General features: G+C 48.7%; 1 protein-coding gene across 1 annotated transcript in view; it reads right to left on the bottom strand.

The window, feature by feature from the left end:
- CGNL1 (cingulin like 1) overlaps positions 1–10,146 on the bottom strand; it is a 148,823-nt gene extending 138,677 nt beyond the window's left edge. Inside the window, exon 1 of the mRNA XM_079768338.1 lies at positions 10,016–10,146. The gene's annotated coding sequence lies outside the window, so the exon portion shown is untranslated. The remainder of the gene's footprint in view (positions 1–10,015) is intronic.
- Between the last annotated feature and the right edge of the window lie 6,202 nt (positions 10,147–16,348).

Below are 16,348 nucleotides of genomic sequence, written 5' to 3'. Positions count from 1 at the left end.
AGATGCCAGGGAGGGAGGCACCACCTCTTTCAGTCTAGTCTCTCCCCACACAGCTAGTTTTGCATCTCTAAGGGCTTTGGGCCTCTCTGAATCTTCTACCAGGGGTGGCTGGGGGGAGGGGAGAGGTGAGAGTCAAGATTGTCTGGGTCAATGACAAGCTACAAATCTGGCCCAGGCCTCCACCTGGAAATCCAAAGCAAAGCATCTTATTAAAGTCACAGGTTAAGGATCACTCACTCCACAGCTCCTCATTTAGAAGCCCTCGGTGGCGTTAAATGTAAACACTTCCCAAGAATGCTTTAAAACAGAGGGAGGTTTTTATTAAACGACTTAATTGAGGGCCACTTCTCATCATGGAAAGCTTTTAAACGGAGAAATGAGGGGCCTGTGGGTGTTTTCCAGACACTTGTTTTTAAAACCTGCCACGCTGTCCCGGGGCAATGAAGCACAGCTCAAGGCCCCTGCATGTGATCCTGCCGATAACTCTTCAGCAGAAATAAAATACCGAGCGAGACCTACTCCCCAGCAGCACCCAGAACCTGGCATGAGAGCTTCATTCCAATATTCATTTCAAGGGTCAGTAGAATCACTGGGTGGAAAAAATAAGGCCGGCCACAAAGAACCAAATTAAATGAAGGCATTTTCAAACCTGAAAACAAGACATAACATGGGACCACAGGCCAGAGGGAGCTGAGGCTGGGGTGAATGGTGCTGGTACCTGCTATAACACAGGGATGAATCTGGAAAACATTACACTGTGAAGGAAGCCAGACACAAAAGGCAACATACTGTGTGATTCCATTTTATGTAAAATATCCAGATCAGTCCATTCCAGCAACAGAAAGGAGACCCGTGGGTGCCAGGGCCCGGGAGAGGGAGGGATGTGAAGTGACCGTGGAATGGGTGCAGGCTTCCTCTGGGATGATGAAGGGTTCTGGAACTTGATAGTGATGATGGTTGTACAATGCAGTGACTGTACTTAATACCACTGAACTGTACTCTTCAAATTGGTTAAACGGGTCAACTTTATGTCATCTATATTTTAAACACAATTTTTTTAAAAATTCCTGATACCAGGAACTCCAGAAAAATCCTTTCTCAGCCCCTAACCCAGGAGCAATCCCTTCCTCACCTGAGTAAAAATATATATGCTGTAGGCCAAAGTAATAAATAATATTATTTTACTAATAACAACTCCTTGATTAAGCTGAGCTTCCCATGGACACCGTGTACTTCCCAAGGACACATCACTCCCCCCACACCTGTCCTCAGGGAGGTGGTACTGTCACCATGAGCCCCATTCCACAGGTGAGAAGGCCGAAGTGCAAAGAGGTCAAGGAGCTTGCCCAGGGTCACACACAAAGGGAAAGCCAGAGGGTGCACAGGAGGTAGGGTGGCCAGGTGGCTACCCCCTCGCTGCCTCGGAAGCACACACTCTGCAGCAGGAATGTCCCCTGGGCCAGTTTACTACTCTGCCCACAAGAGGATACCCTTTGTCAGCTGGGCGCTGATCCTTCTTTAGTGGCATTCAGTATGTGGCCACTTGTGAATAGGCTTCTCTAAAACACACGTTCAAAAGACACACCTTAGGAATCACACTACCCCTTCACTCGCGCACACAGAGTTAATTTCCCCACGGGCAGCTTTGTTGTCTTTAGTCCTGGGAACAACATGATAAGATAGGAGGGTGATGTGATTACTTGTCCTTTTACCCAGGAGAGAAGCAAGCTTCACAGTCTGTAACCAGCCTCAGGCTTCTACTCCAGGGCCCCACTCTGCCTTCAGCCTGAGAAGTCGGGTTTAAATACCATGAGAAGATAAGGGATTTGTTTAGCATATAAGTTATTTATATGTAAATTGCATGTGCTAGTTATATGTAAATAGATGCAAGCAATTACAAATGAAGTCAAGGAGCTTCCCCAGGAGAGGAGAGAGAAAAGTAGCTCTTCTCTGCGGCAGGGACACCTGTGGGGTAATCCAGAAGCATCGATAAAACGTTAAATTCCTTACACACACACACACACACACACACACAAACACACACACCCTACCTAAGAAAGGAGGGCCCTTTGTCACCGGCCAGCAGCTCCATTAGATGAAAGATGTTAAAAACAGCCAGCACTGTTCCAGGTCCCCCTGCCGGGGCCCTCGGCCTTGGCACTATGGGCCTCTGGGGCTAGACTGTTGGCTGTGGGGCTGCCCTGCACACGGGAAGCAGCTTTCCGGGCCTCCACCAACGAGATGCCAGTAGCCACCGCCACCCTCAGTCATGACAACCAAGAATGTGTCCCCCAATGAGAGCCACTATACTATGTCAGAGGTGTGGCCCCAATACTCTATAATAAGCACTACATCCCCATTTTACAGATGAGGAAACTAACCCGAAATGGAAGAGGAACCTGCCCAAATCACCCCACTCTAGTGCTGGGCAAATGTGGCTTCCAATCCGAGTAGTTGAGACCCCAACACTCTTACCCCATGGTGTGAAGAAAGAATGAGAACACGAAAGAGAACTACTAGTTTCTACCAACTGGTGTATTTCTTTTTTTAAAGAATTTATTTATTTATTTATTTAATATAGTTGGTATTTTTTTACAGAGAGGAAGGGAGAGAGAGGGAGAGAGAGTTAGAAACATGGATGAGAGAGAAACATCAATCAGCTGCCTCCTGCACACCCCCTACTGGGGATGTGCCCGCAACCAAGGTACATGCCCTTGACCGGAATCAAACCTGGGACCCTTCAGTCTGCAGGCCGACGCTCTATCCACTGAGCCAAACTGGTTAGGACACCAACTGGTATATTTCAACGTTACACGGCACCTGGCCCTAGGCAAATGGATGGCGGGTACTTGAACCCTCCAATGACATGTGGTCCTTAACTCCAAAGAAAACATACCCTGCTGGCTCTGCTGGCAAAAACAGGCCCCACAATGCCTGGAAGTCTGAAAGGACTCCTTTCCTCACAATAATCTGCAGGCTGGGGGGCTGCGAGCCCTTCACCTAACAAATGCATTAAACACAAACACACACTGGCCATGAGAACTTGAAATACACTTTTGAAAACTTGCTTTTATCAAGAATTCTCTGGTTGTTTTTCTTAGCACTCGTCGTTTTGCTGTTTAGAAATCTCTGTGGCAGCCAGAGAGGGACAGCTAGACGAAATACAAGCATGTCCAGTTTCAAAAGGCCCGCTGACTTCCATCCTGCCTTCCACAAAGCTTTGCCGAGCACCTACTTTCTGCTAGACCCAGGGAAGCAAGGTCAGTGGACAGCTCGGTCCTCTTGCTAGGTTTACAGGTGGGGGCGAGTCCAGGCCTGTACCAAAGGGCACCGATGGGGTTCTAACTGCTGAGATAAAGGCACTGACAAGCAGTCAATAATATGTGGAAGAAATGAATGAGTGGGTGAACTGAGAGAATGAATGAAGAGCCAGTGCTGCACCAGAGCTCCAGGTGCAGAGAGCCAGCTAAGTCGCTAACAGCACAGCTCCGGTCCAGACAAGTTTGAACACTTGGTAGCTGCACAACTTTGACAAGCTACTCAATGTTCTCACGGCCTTGCTTCCCTCGCCTGTAAAATGGGTTCATGATTAGAGTTTCTAGGGTAACTCTCTCAGCAGGGCTGGAGGTAAGTGCCCTAGAGCAGTGGTTCTCAACCTTTCTAATGCCGCGACCCTTTAATACAGTTCCTCATGTTGTGGTGACCCCCAACCATAAAATTATTTTCGTTGCTACTTTATAACTGTAATTTTGCTACTGTTAATGAATCGTAATGTAAATATCTGTGTTTTCCGATGGTCTTAGGCGACACAGGTTGAGAACCGCTGTTGTAGAGCCTAAGACCATGTTTTGTACGCCACCCAGCTGCCTCACACCCAGAAAGCTGGACTCATTGCAGGTGCCCAGACCTGCAGTGCCAGGTGGCCATGCCCTGAGCAGAATGAACATGAAGAACCAGGTAAGCAGTAGCTCTAATCCCCCCACACACACTCTATTTCCTCTCTCCCACCCTACACCCACCCCACCAACCACCCACTCACCCATCCCCCTACCCTCCACCAAAAAAAATAAAAATTAAAAATTAAAAACCTTGCAGGTGGCCCAGGGCAGTGCAGACAGAGCTGAGCTGAACTGGCTGCAACTGGAACAAAGGTACTCCAGCCCCAAACCTGAAACTCACAAGTCAAAGAAATCTTAAGTTTGGTAAACTCCACCCTGCAAGTCCCTTTGCAAACTATTCTCTCGGTTATCTCTCCCTTCATTCTTTCTCTATCAGTTCCTCCCCAACTCCTAAAGCTTTCACTGTAATCACCACTCTCAGCAAACTTTCCAGGTTTTTGAGATTTGATTAGGGCTAGGAGAGAAGCTGACCAACTTTTCAGCTGCCGCTGTGTAATGCTGAGTAAGCCACTGTTTTTAATAAGGGGAATAAAAGTCACACAGGCAAAAATGGTGACGAATCAAATATTATTTTTTAAACGATTAATTCAGCTACAATGAAGCTCAATGATAGCTCATAAGATATACTAGAACCTCTTTGTGACTTCAAAACTAGGTCATTTCTTTTTCCTTTGTAATAAAATCAAAAGACAGCAGCTATTTAGAGTCTGAAACTCTGAGCTGGAATTCCCAAACTCCCACTTAGTCTGGGCTGAAACCTCACCAGGGTCCCCACTAACACCACTGCCGTGCCACGGGATCCCCGGGCGGGGTCATGGACACAGGAGGTCCTCTTCCCTGAATGGACCACAAATTTTCAAAGGAAAAGAGAATGCTATTTCAAATGCTGTCAAATACAAGGAGAGAGAGTCAGGGGAAGTCAGATGTAAAAGCCAAGAAAATTATTGAAGTCAAAACCAGAAAGTCTTGGTCATCTTGTCTCAATCCTCCAGCAAAGAGATAAGCAACAGTGAAAGATTGTTAATAATAAAGGGCCTTTATAGACAAAAAAAAAACAACAAACAAACAACAACCTAAACTAAACATCCACAGCCCTAACCATTATGGACTCTCCCTAAGGCAAGCAGGGACCGCTGTGATTGGGTGGCTGGGAATATACGCCACCCTATGAACAAAGAAACTGGCAGATAGTCCCCATACAGGACATACACCGGTGCTCTAATCCCAAACACTCCAACTCCATGACGACCCTCCACGGCGTCCCGTGGAAACGTTCCCTGGCACTGACCCTCCTCAGGTGAGCTGAGCCCACTCAGTGAGCCTGTCTTAAACTCATCCTGGCTAATTATAGTTCCACTCCGCCCGGGAGCCCTTCCCACCTGTAATTTTAAGAGCTTGAGGTAATTACTATGCAGCACAGTTTTGTTTTTGTCTCAAGTACCCCATAAATAGGAACTGGATGTGCACAGCGTGGTTTTGCTCCACCATGCTCAACAGTGAATTTTGTTTTTAATCACTTACCCAACAACCAATTACCTACAGAAACTCAGAGGTTTGCAGAGCTTGAAGAAATATGGAGCTAATGTCTCTCTAAACTAGGATTTGGGATCTATTCAGAGCCTTTCTGAACAGCTTACTCTACCCTATTTAAAAACAAAACAAAACAAACAAAACAAAACAGCCCTAGCTGGTTTGGCTCAGTGAATAGAGCATCAGCCTGCAGACTGAAGGGTCCCAGGTTCAGTTCCAGTCAAGGGCACATGCCCAGGCTATTGGCTCCATCCCCAGTGTGGGGCGTGCAGGAGGCAGCCGATCAATGAGTCTCTCTCATCATTGGTGTTTCTATCTCTCTCTCCCTCTTCCTTCCTCTCTGAAATCAAGAAAAAATAAATAAATTAAAGAAAGAGATAAAGGAAGGAAGGAAGGAAGGAAGGAAGGAAGGAAGGAAGGAAGGAAGGAAGGAAGGAAGGAAAGTGGGACTTCATAAAATTTCCCTTGGGATGACAAGCCCACATCCTCAAGTGGAGGAAAACAGTAAGTGAACCCAGACCTAAGGCACTGAAAATTCAATTTCTCAATCAGCTCTGCTGAAGAGGAATAAGGAGCAGTGGGAGAACTCAGCTTTTCCTTCAGACAGACCCAAGCTCTGTTGACCCTCAACCCTGCCACTTCTGACCTGTGAGCTGCCACAAGATCCAGATTGTCTTTGAGCCTCAGTTTCCTCCTCTGTAAAGTGAGGCCACTGCCACCTGCCTCTCAGGAGCACTCGGATTCAGAGAACGGGAAACAGGCGCTGAGCATACTACCTGGCACTTGGAAGGCAGTCAATGAACAAAGGGTAACGACTCTTCTAACCCTGGGGTTATTAGCCCTGTGGCTTGGCTATTTGGAAACCACCTTCCCAAGGGAAAAACAGTGTGAAGTCCAGTTTTCAGTCTTTCGAAGGAGACCTGAGCTGAAGTGACAACAGTAGGATAGAGAGCGAATGTCCGCCCCTGCTAACTAATAAACCTATTTTGCCAGTTACCATTTGCCAAAAATAGATCCAGCCACATTCTCCACCAGTTGGCCACCCCCGGGGAATATACCCTTGCACAACTTGGTTAAGTACATACCCCTTGAGCAAAATGCATCTGCCTGAATCTTTCTTCACTCCCCACTTCTGGGAGTGATCTGGGCCCGCACCCTTCCCGCTCCTCTGTCAGAAAAGTATCTGAAATCAGTCATGTGAAACTTGGAGGGACTTAAATTCTAACTTAAACTGGAGTGAAGTTTTTCTTGCACCAATGAACTGAGTAGGTATCTATCCAGGGGAGGCTAGCCAGGTACCTGGCTACCCGCACGGCTCTCTGTGTTCATCTTTATTCTACGAGTTCCCAACACACTGTAACCCACCCAACTGCAAGCTCGGGGGGTCAGGGACTGTTACCCTGTTTTCCAAGAAGTCCTGGAGGAATACAGAGCTCTGGGAGCAGTGGGGACTTTGTAAGAATTTGCTACATGAGTGAATAAAAAAAAATGAAACAATAAAAACTTAGTGCAGATTTAAAATGAAGCACTGTCTCTCTCCCAGGGATAGCGGTTTGGGGGATAACAGTGCGCTAAGAAAGATGGTAAGGGGGAACCTGGGTGTTGGACTGAAAACTCCAATGAGCTTACCCTATGTGAAAGCAAAACGACCCTGGTGCTATTCCCATTTCCCCCCGACCCCCCATTTTCAGGGTTTTCATGTCACAACTTGTTTCTTGATAAGAGCAATGTCACATGACAGAATAAAGTAAGCACTTGGTCATTCAGGGAAAATTACTCAATTTTCAATTGCCCTTGAACTTTGTTTTTCTCCTGTGATGCCAACCTCTCAGCCATTCCAATGCCCTTTAGTGCCAGGGTCAGGGGAGGAACAGAAAGGAAAAGCACAATATCAGTTGTGTGTGTGTGTGTTTTTTTAAAAGGTCAATGGCATCTCTTAAATAAATGGGTTTCAAGGGGAGAGGGAGTTAAGGAGGCCATTAAATTTCTTGAACCACCCATTGGTACAACATATTAACTGTCTCTACTGGAAGAAAAAAAGGAAGCCAATAGGACAGTCTATTCTTAACAGGAATCAAAGCTCACCCTTCTGAGTGCTGTCTTCCCTTCCGCTAAATGGAGAGGCCCTCGCTAACTTTTTTTTTTCTTCGCTTACATTCGTCTAATCACTTTAGAAGTTTACTAGTAGAGCTGCTACCCCGGAGAGAGAAATGTTCCAATAAATCTTTTTAGGTCCATAGTTACTTACACTTTTTCTTTCTTTCTTTACAAAATGTGCTATTATATTCATAGTGTGACCATTGCTGTTCGGGTGCAGCTTTTCAGACACCAAAGAGTTCAATAGCATCCTCAAATAAACATTTCCCCCCAAAATGAAGACAAGATTAGCAAGTTAACAAACTATTCGATAACAGTTTCATGTTGTTGGCCTGGGGGGGGGGGGGGGGGGGACGCAGGAAAACACTTTCCATATGGTCTTGTTCCCCAAAGGTTGAGGGCTGGGGTCAGGGGCCACCCTGTGAGAGCATGCACTCCACATAACCTCCCTTCTCAGGCCAAGACAATTAAGAGGGCTCCCACAGTGGCCCCACTCCCAGCAACTGCATGCAGCCAGAGGAGCAGGGCATGGCAGCGGAAGCTGGGAAAAGAGAAAACCCAACTCCACAATCTTTATTTTTCAAGAAAAATAAATATTCTTTTGACTCATGTTAGGAACTAGAAATGAACACAAATGTTCCTCCCCGCTGGAGGGCATTCTTTTGAAAGTATTCCATCCCACTTTACTAATAATGCAATATGGAGGGCCAGCGAAGAAAAAGTTAAATCCAACCATTTGTGGCCAGGTGGCAGCACCCAGGTGGGAATCTAATACAAACATCCTACTTGGGCACAACAGTAAACTAACCCAAATCCCAAGAGACTGTCACAATAATAACACTGACACTGAAAACACAGTTTCTTAGTAAAATATATAATCAAATTATATACGTGTGTGTGTGTGTGTGTGTGTTCAATTTTTTGTTAATCTTATTTCACTACCATTTTTGAGATCATCTGAAAAGTGGCTGAAGTCTCACCTCAGATGTGCCATACTACTTGCTGTGAGGCACTAAGTCCCAAGCTCAAGTTAGTCTATCAATAAGAAACATACACTGTGTTGTAACTGCTGGGTGTGATCACACATTGGGAATAAAGCTCAGCCACAAATGCGCACACCTTAACACAATATCAACCTTACGGATCTTGTTAGCTTGCTTTCTTGAAGGCAAATTCTTCACATTTATGCAAAATCATTATCTGTCTCCAAAAGCTGGGTTCCGGAAGTATATTTCCTCCTTTTAATCTGAAATCCTTTCCAAATGGGACAAGTCAAACTCTTACTTGGTTTTCTCTGAATAAGACCACCCCGTGGGATAACCTTGACCCTCCCAAGGACTTCATGGCTTCCATCCCCACACTCCCGCCTCCCGGGCAGACAGTGCCCAGGCGTATGTTTACTGTAAACAGAGAGTAGAAACACAGGGAACTCCAGGGGCCAGCAGGGTCTGCGGTCTAAGGTTGGAAGGCACCAGCCACCAGGCTGTCCAGTGCCTGACGGAATCAAGATGCCTGATCAGGGAGCAAGTCTGAAGGAAGGGAAGAGAGAAGTGCCCGTGATGAGTCCAGCGTTGGGACTAACCTAGTTCAGGCAGCGGCTGTGGGAGCCAGCCCCAGGGCAGAGCTGCTCAAAGGTGGCGGCGCCTCACAATCACCTGGCTGTGTGAACTCCACTGCCCGGGCTGCACCCCGGCCCACCTGAGTCCGATTTCTAGAGGTGGGACCTGGCCACCAGTATCTGTAGGAACCCACTAGATGTGCAGCCAGGTCTGAGAACCCCCAACGTGTTTGAGCGGAGTCGGAAAGGCGATGCTTCCTTGGGGTGAGGGGGTACACACACACGTACAAAGGTTTTTAAAATTCCCTGTAACTAACTCCAATATGACAGCCAAGCACCTGTCTACAGGCCAAACTGTGATGCAACTTGGAAAAGTCCCTTGGAAAGCTAGGATATCGCTGCAAGTGAGGCGGGCGCTGGGGGTCTACCTGCCGGGGCAGAGAAGGCCAGGGAAAGGGGTCCGTCCCCTTTCTTTTTCAGGGACGGTCTGGACGAGCACCCCGGGGAATGAAATAAAACAGGGCAGGACAGGGGCTGGGCGCTCCGTGTGGCTCCCAGAGGAACCGCGGCTTCCTCCGAGCTGTCACTCGGGCCCGAGGGTCCAGGTAGGGGTGCGAAGGCTGCCAATCCCTCTGCACTGGAGGGGGGTGCTGAGAGCCTCCTCCTACCCCCAGCCCCGCCGCGGTGCCCCCCGCACCCCGCCATGTGCTCCGCACGCCTCCCGGCGGGGCGCTGCGGCGCCAGGAGCGCACCTTCCCGCCGGGGACCCGCGCCTGCGGCGGGCGCTGCGCTGCTCGGGGGACGCGGGCGGAGCGCGGCGCACCTGGCACAGCCCGAGCCTCTCCGGGCGCCGCGGCCCTCGGAGACACCTCGCCCCTCGGGTCCCGGTGGGCGCACCCACCCGGCCCGGCTCCCGCGTGGGCTCACTTACCGCCGCCGCCGCCGCCACCGGGTCCCGCTCCGCCGCAGCCAGCACAGCCCGGCCGAGTGCAGGGGCCGCCGCGCCGCCTGGAGGCCCGGGCAGCCGGCCACGCCCCCGCCGCCCGCCCCGGGGAGGAGGGGCAGGGGGCCGGGCGGGGCCAGACCCGCCCCAGCGGCCGCCGGCCTCGCGGCTCCAGCCGGGTAGTGAGGCGCCCGACGCCCCTTCCCGGGCAGGCCGCCCCCCCCCCCCCCCCACGCCCTCCTGCCGCCCGCCCGGCCCTCCCCTCCCCGGGCCGCCGCTCCCCTCGCGCCGCCCCCGCCCTGCGCCCCTCGGGCACCCGCCACCACCCTCCTGGGCTGGACCGCGCGCGCCCTCCCTCCGCCCCTCGCCAGCACCTCTCCCCCCCACACTCAGGCCTCACACTCCTCTCCGGCACCGCTTTGTCCTCACCCTTCCCCAGATCGGAATGTCCTCCACCGACCCCTCCCCGCCATCAGCGGGTGTTTTTCTCCCCCAAGCCCGCCTTGCCAAATTCCCCATCTCCGGGAAGCCTTCCCTATTGCGCACCCCACCCCCTTGTCCCACCCCCACAGCCTCTGAGCCCAGTTTTTGCCTTATCCTTCCGTGCAGACTTTTTCTCCCCAACTAGTGAGAAACTTAAGGTATAACTTTTCTTCTACCGCAATTAAATCTACAAATATTTATTGAGCACCTACTATGTCTAGACACTGGTGGAGAGCTCCAAAATTATAGTGGCCACCTACAATCTAATGGTAATAAATGTCTGTGCCTGTTAGGAAGGCAGGGACTGAGGCCCACGGCCACCCCGCTGGTGGTAGTGGGAGCTGGGAGTAGAAGCCAGATCCCTGGTATCTGGGTTAGGCCCATTCCGATGGAAACCCACTGTCAGAGCTTGTGCAATAAAAAACGTTTTCTTTTCATTTGTGGAATGGAGAGCAGGATACCTACCCCACCGTGTTGTGAAGACTGCCTGAAAAAAAAAAAAAAAAAGTCACATAACCTGTACTTAATAAGTAAATGTTTGCCAACTGAGTGAATGAAATAGACATTTGAAAATTCAATAATTTAAAACAACAATGTAAAGACTTTAAAACATAATAGTGAAAGGGAGAAAATATTTGCAAGTCATATATCTGAAGAAGGATTAATATACAAATTATATAAAGAACTCATACAACTCAAAGTCAAAAAAACAAATGCTCCAACTTGAAAATGGGCATAGGACTGGAATGGATAGTTTCCAAAGATGGCCAACAAGTACATGAAAAGGTGCTAAACATCACTAATCATCAGGAAGTGCAAACGAAAACCACAGTGAGATAGCACCTCACACCTATTAGAATGGCTATTACCAAAAGACCGGAAAAGTAACAAGTGTTAGGGAGGCTGCAGAGAAAACGGAGCCCTTGTGCACTGTTGGTGGGAATGTAAATCGGTGCAGTCACTATGAAAAACACTATGGAGTTTCCTGAAAACATTAAAAATAGAACTATCGTATGATCCAGCAATTCCACTTCTGGATATTTATCCAAAGAAAGCAAAACACTAACTCAAAAATATGTGTGCACCCCCATGTTCATTGCAGCGTTACTTACAATAGCCAAGATAAGGAAGCAACCTGAGAGTCCATCGATGGATGAATGGATAAAAAATGGAATATGTATAATGGAATATTATTCAGCCATTTAAAAAAGGGAAATCTTGCCATTTGGGACATGAATAGACATTGAGAGCATTATGATAAGTGAAATAAGTCGGACAGAGAAACACAAATACCATATGATCTCATTTATATGTGGAATCTAAAAAACAAACAAACGATAAAAGCTCATCGATACAGAGAACAGATTAGCAGATGCCAGAGGTAAGGATGGGGGTAGGAGAAACGGGTGAAGGAGGTCAAAAGGTACAAACTTCCAGTTTTAAAATAAATAAGTCATGAGAATATAATGTACAGCATGGTGAACATAGTTAATAATGCTTTATTGCATATTTGAGAGTTGTTAAGAGAGAACTGAAAAGTTCTCATCACAAGAAACAAAAAAATCTTTGTAATGGATGCTATATATATTTGTATATATACAAATATTGGATCATTATGTTGTACATCTGAAACTGTTATATGTCAATTATACCTCAATAATAAACAAATAAATAAACAAATTTTTTAAAGGAATAGTGATGGGGATAAGGGGGGAGGATACTACTTAAGAATCCAAGGGAGGCAGTAATGGTCAAAGGAGCCTTTTTAGAAGAAGTGGACAAACTATTCTAGAAATACTGGATGTAGGTGCTGGTGTGTCCAGGGGGACATTTAAGGTGACTATTAGGTCTGTTAATTGAATCGAGCCCTAGCTGGTTTGGCTTGCAGACTGAAAGGTCCCGGGTTCAATTCCAGTCAAGGGCACATGCCCGGGTTGCGACTCGATCCCCAGTAGGGGGCGTGCGGGAGGCAGCCAATCAATGATTCTCTCTCATCATTGATGCTTCTATCTCTCTCCCTCTCCCTTCCTCTCTGAAATCAATAAAAATATATTTTAAAAATAATAATAATAATTGAATCGATAACCTCCCTTCCCCTGGGAACTGACCTTTAGACCACTTCACAACCGACATTCCCTTTAGCTTAGACCACATTCCACTTGCTAAGACCATTTCCCCTTCGGACCTTCCCAGGATCTGGACCCACTCAAAGAGTTCCCCACTGAAAAAGCCCACCTAGAGTCCTTTAAAACCTTGGACTCCCCATCCCTGGGAGCTGGTGCCATTTTGGGACTCAACCCATCTGGTATGCAGATAACCTAATCCTATATAATAAAAGGCTAATATGCAAATTAACTGAACTGTGGAACAACCAGTCGCTATGACGTGCACTGACCACCAGGGGGCAGACACTCAATGCAGGAGCTGCCCCCTGGTGATCAGTGTGCTCCCATGGGAGGAGCGCCACTCAGCCAGAAGCTGGGCTCATGGCTGGTGAGCACAGAGGTGGTGGCAGGAGCCTCTCCTGCCTTGGTGGCAGCACTAAGGATGTCCAACTGATGGCAGCACTAAGGATGTCCAACTGATGGCTCCCAGACTGCGAGAGGGAGCAGGCCAGGCTGAGGGACCTCCCCCTGCCCCGAGTGCACGAATTTCGTGCACCGGGCCTCTAGTAAATATATAATCCTTTACCACTTTTGGCCTTGTGTGTTCCTCCTTGGGTGACCCTAACAGAGACAGTGTTCAAAGAATGGTCTTTCCTGAATGGAGGCTGCCTGGAGGGGGTCATGGGGTGCATACTAGAAAGGGGGATGGGACCAGATGGTGGAAAAGGAATCTAATACCAAAGTGAGGGTGCTCAAATTAACCAAACAGTAACACTTGGACACCTCAAAATGGTCGGAATGGCACCTGCATCTTACAGAGGGCACTTAAGGGCCCTGGAGACCTGGGATGGCAGAAACCTGTGGCCCAGGAACCAGCAAACTGATGAGGGAGATTGCAGCAGAGAGGGACAGGGAAGTAAGAAATTTCCAAAAAGTTCCCCTAGGAGTTGAGGACCCAATGTGTGCAGTGAGGGACTGGAGAGGGTAAAGACGCAGCTGAGGTTTCCAGGCGGATGGCTTGGGATGGTTTTTGTGAGAGCTGCTGAAGGAATGTGAGGTAATGACGGCATTTTGAGTGGATATGCAGGGGGGAGGGGACAGGGCCGTGGAGGGCCAGATGTGGGCAGCATCCAGGCCTAGGCCAAGGAGCACAAGGGCTGGACCAGGTGCCAGAAGAGCAGAGCAGAGGGCAGTGTCCACACTTTGGGCTGAGGAAGCGGAGGGCACCAGCTGCGAGAGGAGAAGGGTCGGTGAGAGGCAGCAGGAAGGCCCGGCATCACCCACCTACTTCTCCCTTAGACCCTTACACAAGGAGCTATAGACAGTATTCACGTGGGCCTGGCTGACGTGGCTCAGTGGTTGAGCGTTGACCTATGAACCTGAAGGTCACGGTTGGATTCCTAGTCAGGGCACATGCCCGGGTTGTGGGCTCGATCCCCATTGTGGGGCGTGCAGGAGGCAGCTGATCAATGATTCTCTCTCATCATTGATGTTTCTATCTCTCCCTCTCCCTTCCTCTCTGAAATCAATAAAAATATTTTTTTAAAAAAAAGAAGAAAGTATTCACTTGGTAAATATTTGTTAACTGTCTAAAAAGCATTTAATCAGCAATTGCCCCCACTTCCAGGCAGATATTGTGCTGATAACAAAAAGAAGGGAAGTCTTGCCCGACGGGTGTGGCTCCGTGGTTGAGCATCGACCCACGAACCAAGAGGTCCCCAGTTGGATTCCTGGTCAGGGCACATGGCCAGTTTGAGGGCTTGATCCCCAGTGTGGGGTGTGCAGGAGGCGGCCGATGGATATTTCTCTATCTCCCTATCCCTCTTCCTTAAATCAATAAAAACATATTTAAAAAATAAATAAGGAGAGTCTTTGGGGGCAAGAAGAGAGCAGAGGGTTTATCAGAGAAACTGCTTTTGATGCTGTTACTATCAAAATGCATGCTCCAGCTGCTTCAGCCTGGACCTAAAGTAAACATTCCCCCACCCCAGGCAAAGCTTCTAAAATTTTAAACACATTTCTTTTTTATTTTTATTCAATATCAGTTTTTCTCCCTTGGCTGCTGTTACTGACTGAGCCTGTAGGAAGACTTTTTACTTTTTTTTTTTTTTTTTTTTTTTTTGTCAATTACAGCAACTTGCCAGAAGAGAAATTTTCAGGAGGAAGGGTAGAGGAAAAAAAATCACCTCTTTTCTCCACCAGATTTTGTGTGCATGGGATACATGATGCAGAAATACTCAGAGAAATGCTACGGCGTCAGTGACATGCAAGCCATCGCGGGGTGCAGAACACGGCAGGGGCCGCAGCGGGGAAGCTGCGCCCTGGGCACTTCCTGGGGCGCACACTGTGAGGCGGCAGCGACCACAGGTACTGATGGAGCAGAAGGGCATTCAGGGAAGCTGCAGTCAGACACACAAGACAGGAACCAGGAGGAGGTGAGCAAAGCCAGAGACAGTACGGAGCTTTACCTGGTTGAAGTGGAGAAGTGGGCTTGGGGAGAAATATGGGGTTGGGACAGGCCCCTGGAAAGAGGTCTGTTGGTTGGAGCCTTTGGAAGAGGCTGCCTTAGTTGGGGTTCCCCTGATGGTAGAGCCTGAGAGGGGACTCGGGGCAGGTGGCGCATGTAGCTGGGAAATCCCTGGAAGCAGGAGAGGGAACAGGGAGCGTGAGACAGGGAAGAAGGAAGCCATGATTAGGGTGTGTCACTGAGATTGCCCCTGTGTGCAAAGGGGCCTCTTGAGAAGCTGCCGGACTCTCCCCAGGACTGACAACATACAGGACAGGGCCGGAGGATTTCCCCCAGGCTCCAGCATGGAGGCCCCTGCGGTTACACTCCCCACCCCAGCTTCCATGCTGAGAGAGCTCCCTGGGGCCACAGTGCTCCCCGAGCTGGGAAGCTGTCAGCACCAAGCGATGCTGAGTTTGCATGGAACTGTCCTGGCAGCTACAACTTGTCCATTGCCCAGGCTCACAGTGCATAAGGCTCCCCCAGGCCCGGCCTCCTACAGCCTATGACAGCTGGCAGCTCCTCTAGCCACTAGCACAGAGCCGTGGTCAGCAAATGTTTGATGAATGAATGAACAAACACATACTCATCAATGCACACAGGCGTCATCAGAACATGCCACTGAGAACAGGTTCTGAGCTCCGGTCTTGTGTCCAGGGCAGGGAATGGCTCAACCTATCTGAATTGTAACAAAGACTTGCCCAAGGCCTTGGACTAGTCACCTAAGCTCCCCGTGGCCTGGATCCCAGGGTCTGGAAAGGGAGGTGATAATCATGCATCCCACAGGGAAGAGGTGGAGCCTAATTACTATGTAAAGGTCCTCAGTAGCCTTTGGAAAAGCAAATGTGCTTGTGTCTAGTGTGGAGGAAGGTAATGAAGCCAAGTGTACCATTAACATTCTTATTCTGTGGGAGACAGGAAATTAGAGACACTACCACTTTATTATTTTTTTAAAGTTCTATTTGTTGATTTGAGAGAGAGAGGGAGGGAGGGACACACCTATTTGTTGTTCCACTTATTCACGCATCCACTGGTTGATCCTTGCATGTGCCTTGACTGGGGATTGAACCTGCCACCTTGGTGTATCGGGAGCTCTAACCAACTGAGCTACCCAGCCAGGGCCCCTTACTTTATTTTCTCTTTGCTCGATAGATAGGGCATCCCTATCATGTCGCTGGGAATGTTGAAAGAGGAGTGAAGTTTCTCAGTGGAGGGAAAAAAGCAATC

Source organism: Cnephaeus nilssonii (genome assembly GCF_951640355.1).
Source record: "Cnephaeus nilssonii genome assembly, chromosome: 4".
In the NCBI taxonomy this organism is placed as follows: domain Eukaryota; kingdom Metazoa; phylum Chordata; class Mammalia; order Chiroptera; family Vespertilionidae; genus Cnephaeus; species Cnephaeus nilssonii.
The sequence above is the reverse complement of the archived record's forward strand: the minus strand, read 5'-3'. Positions and strand labels throughout refer to the sequence as shown.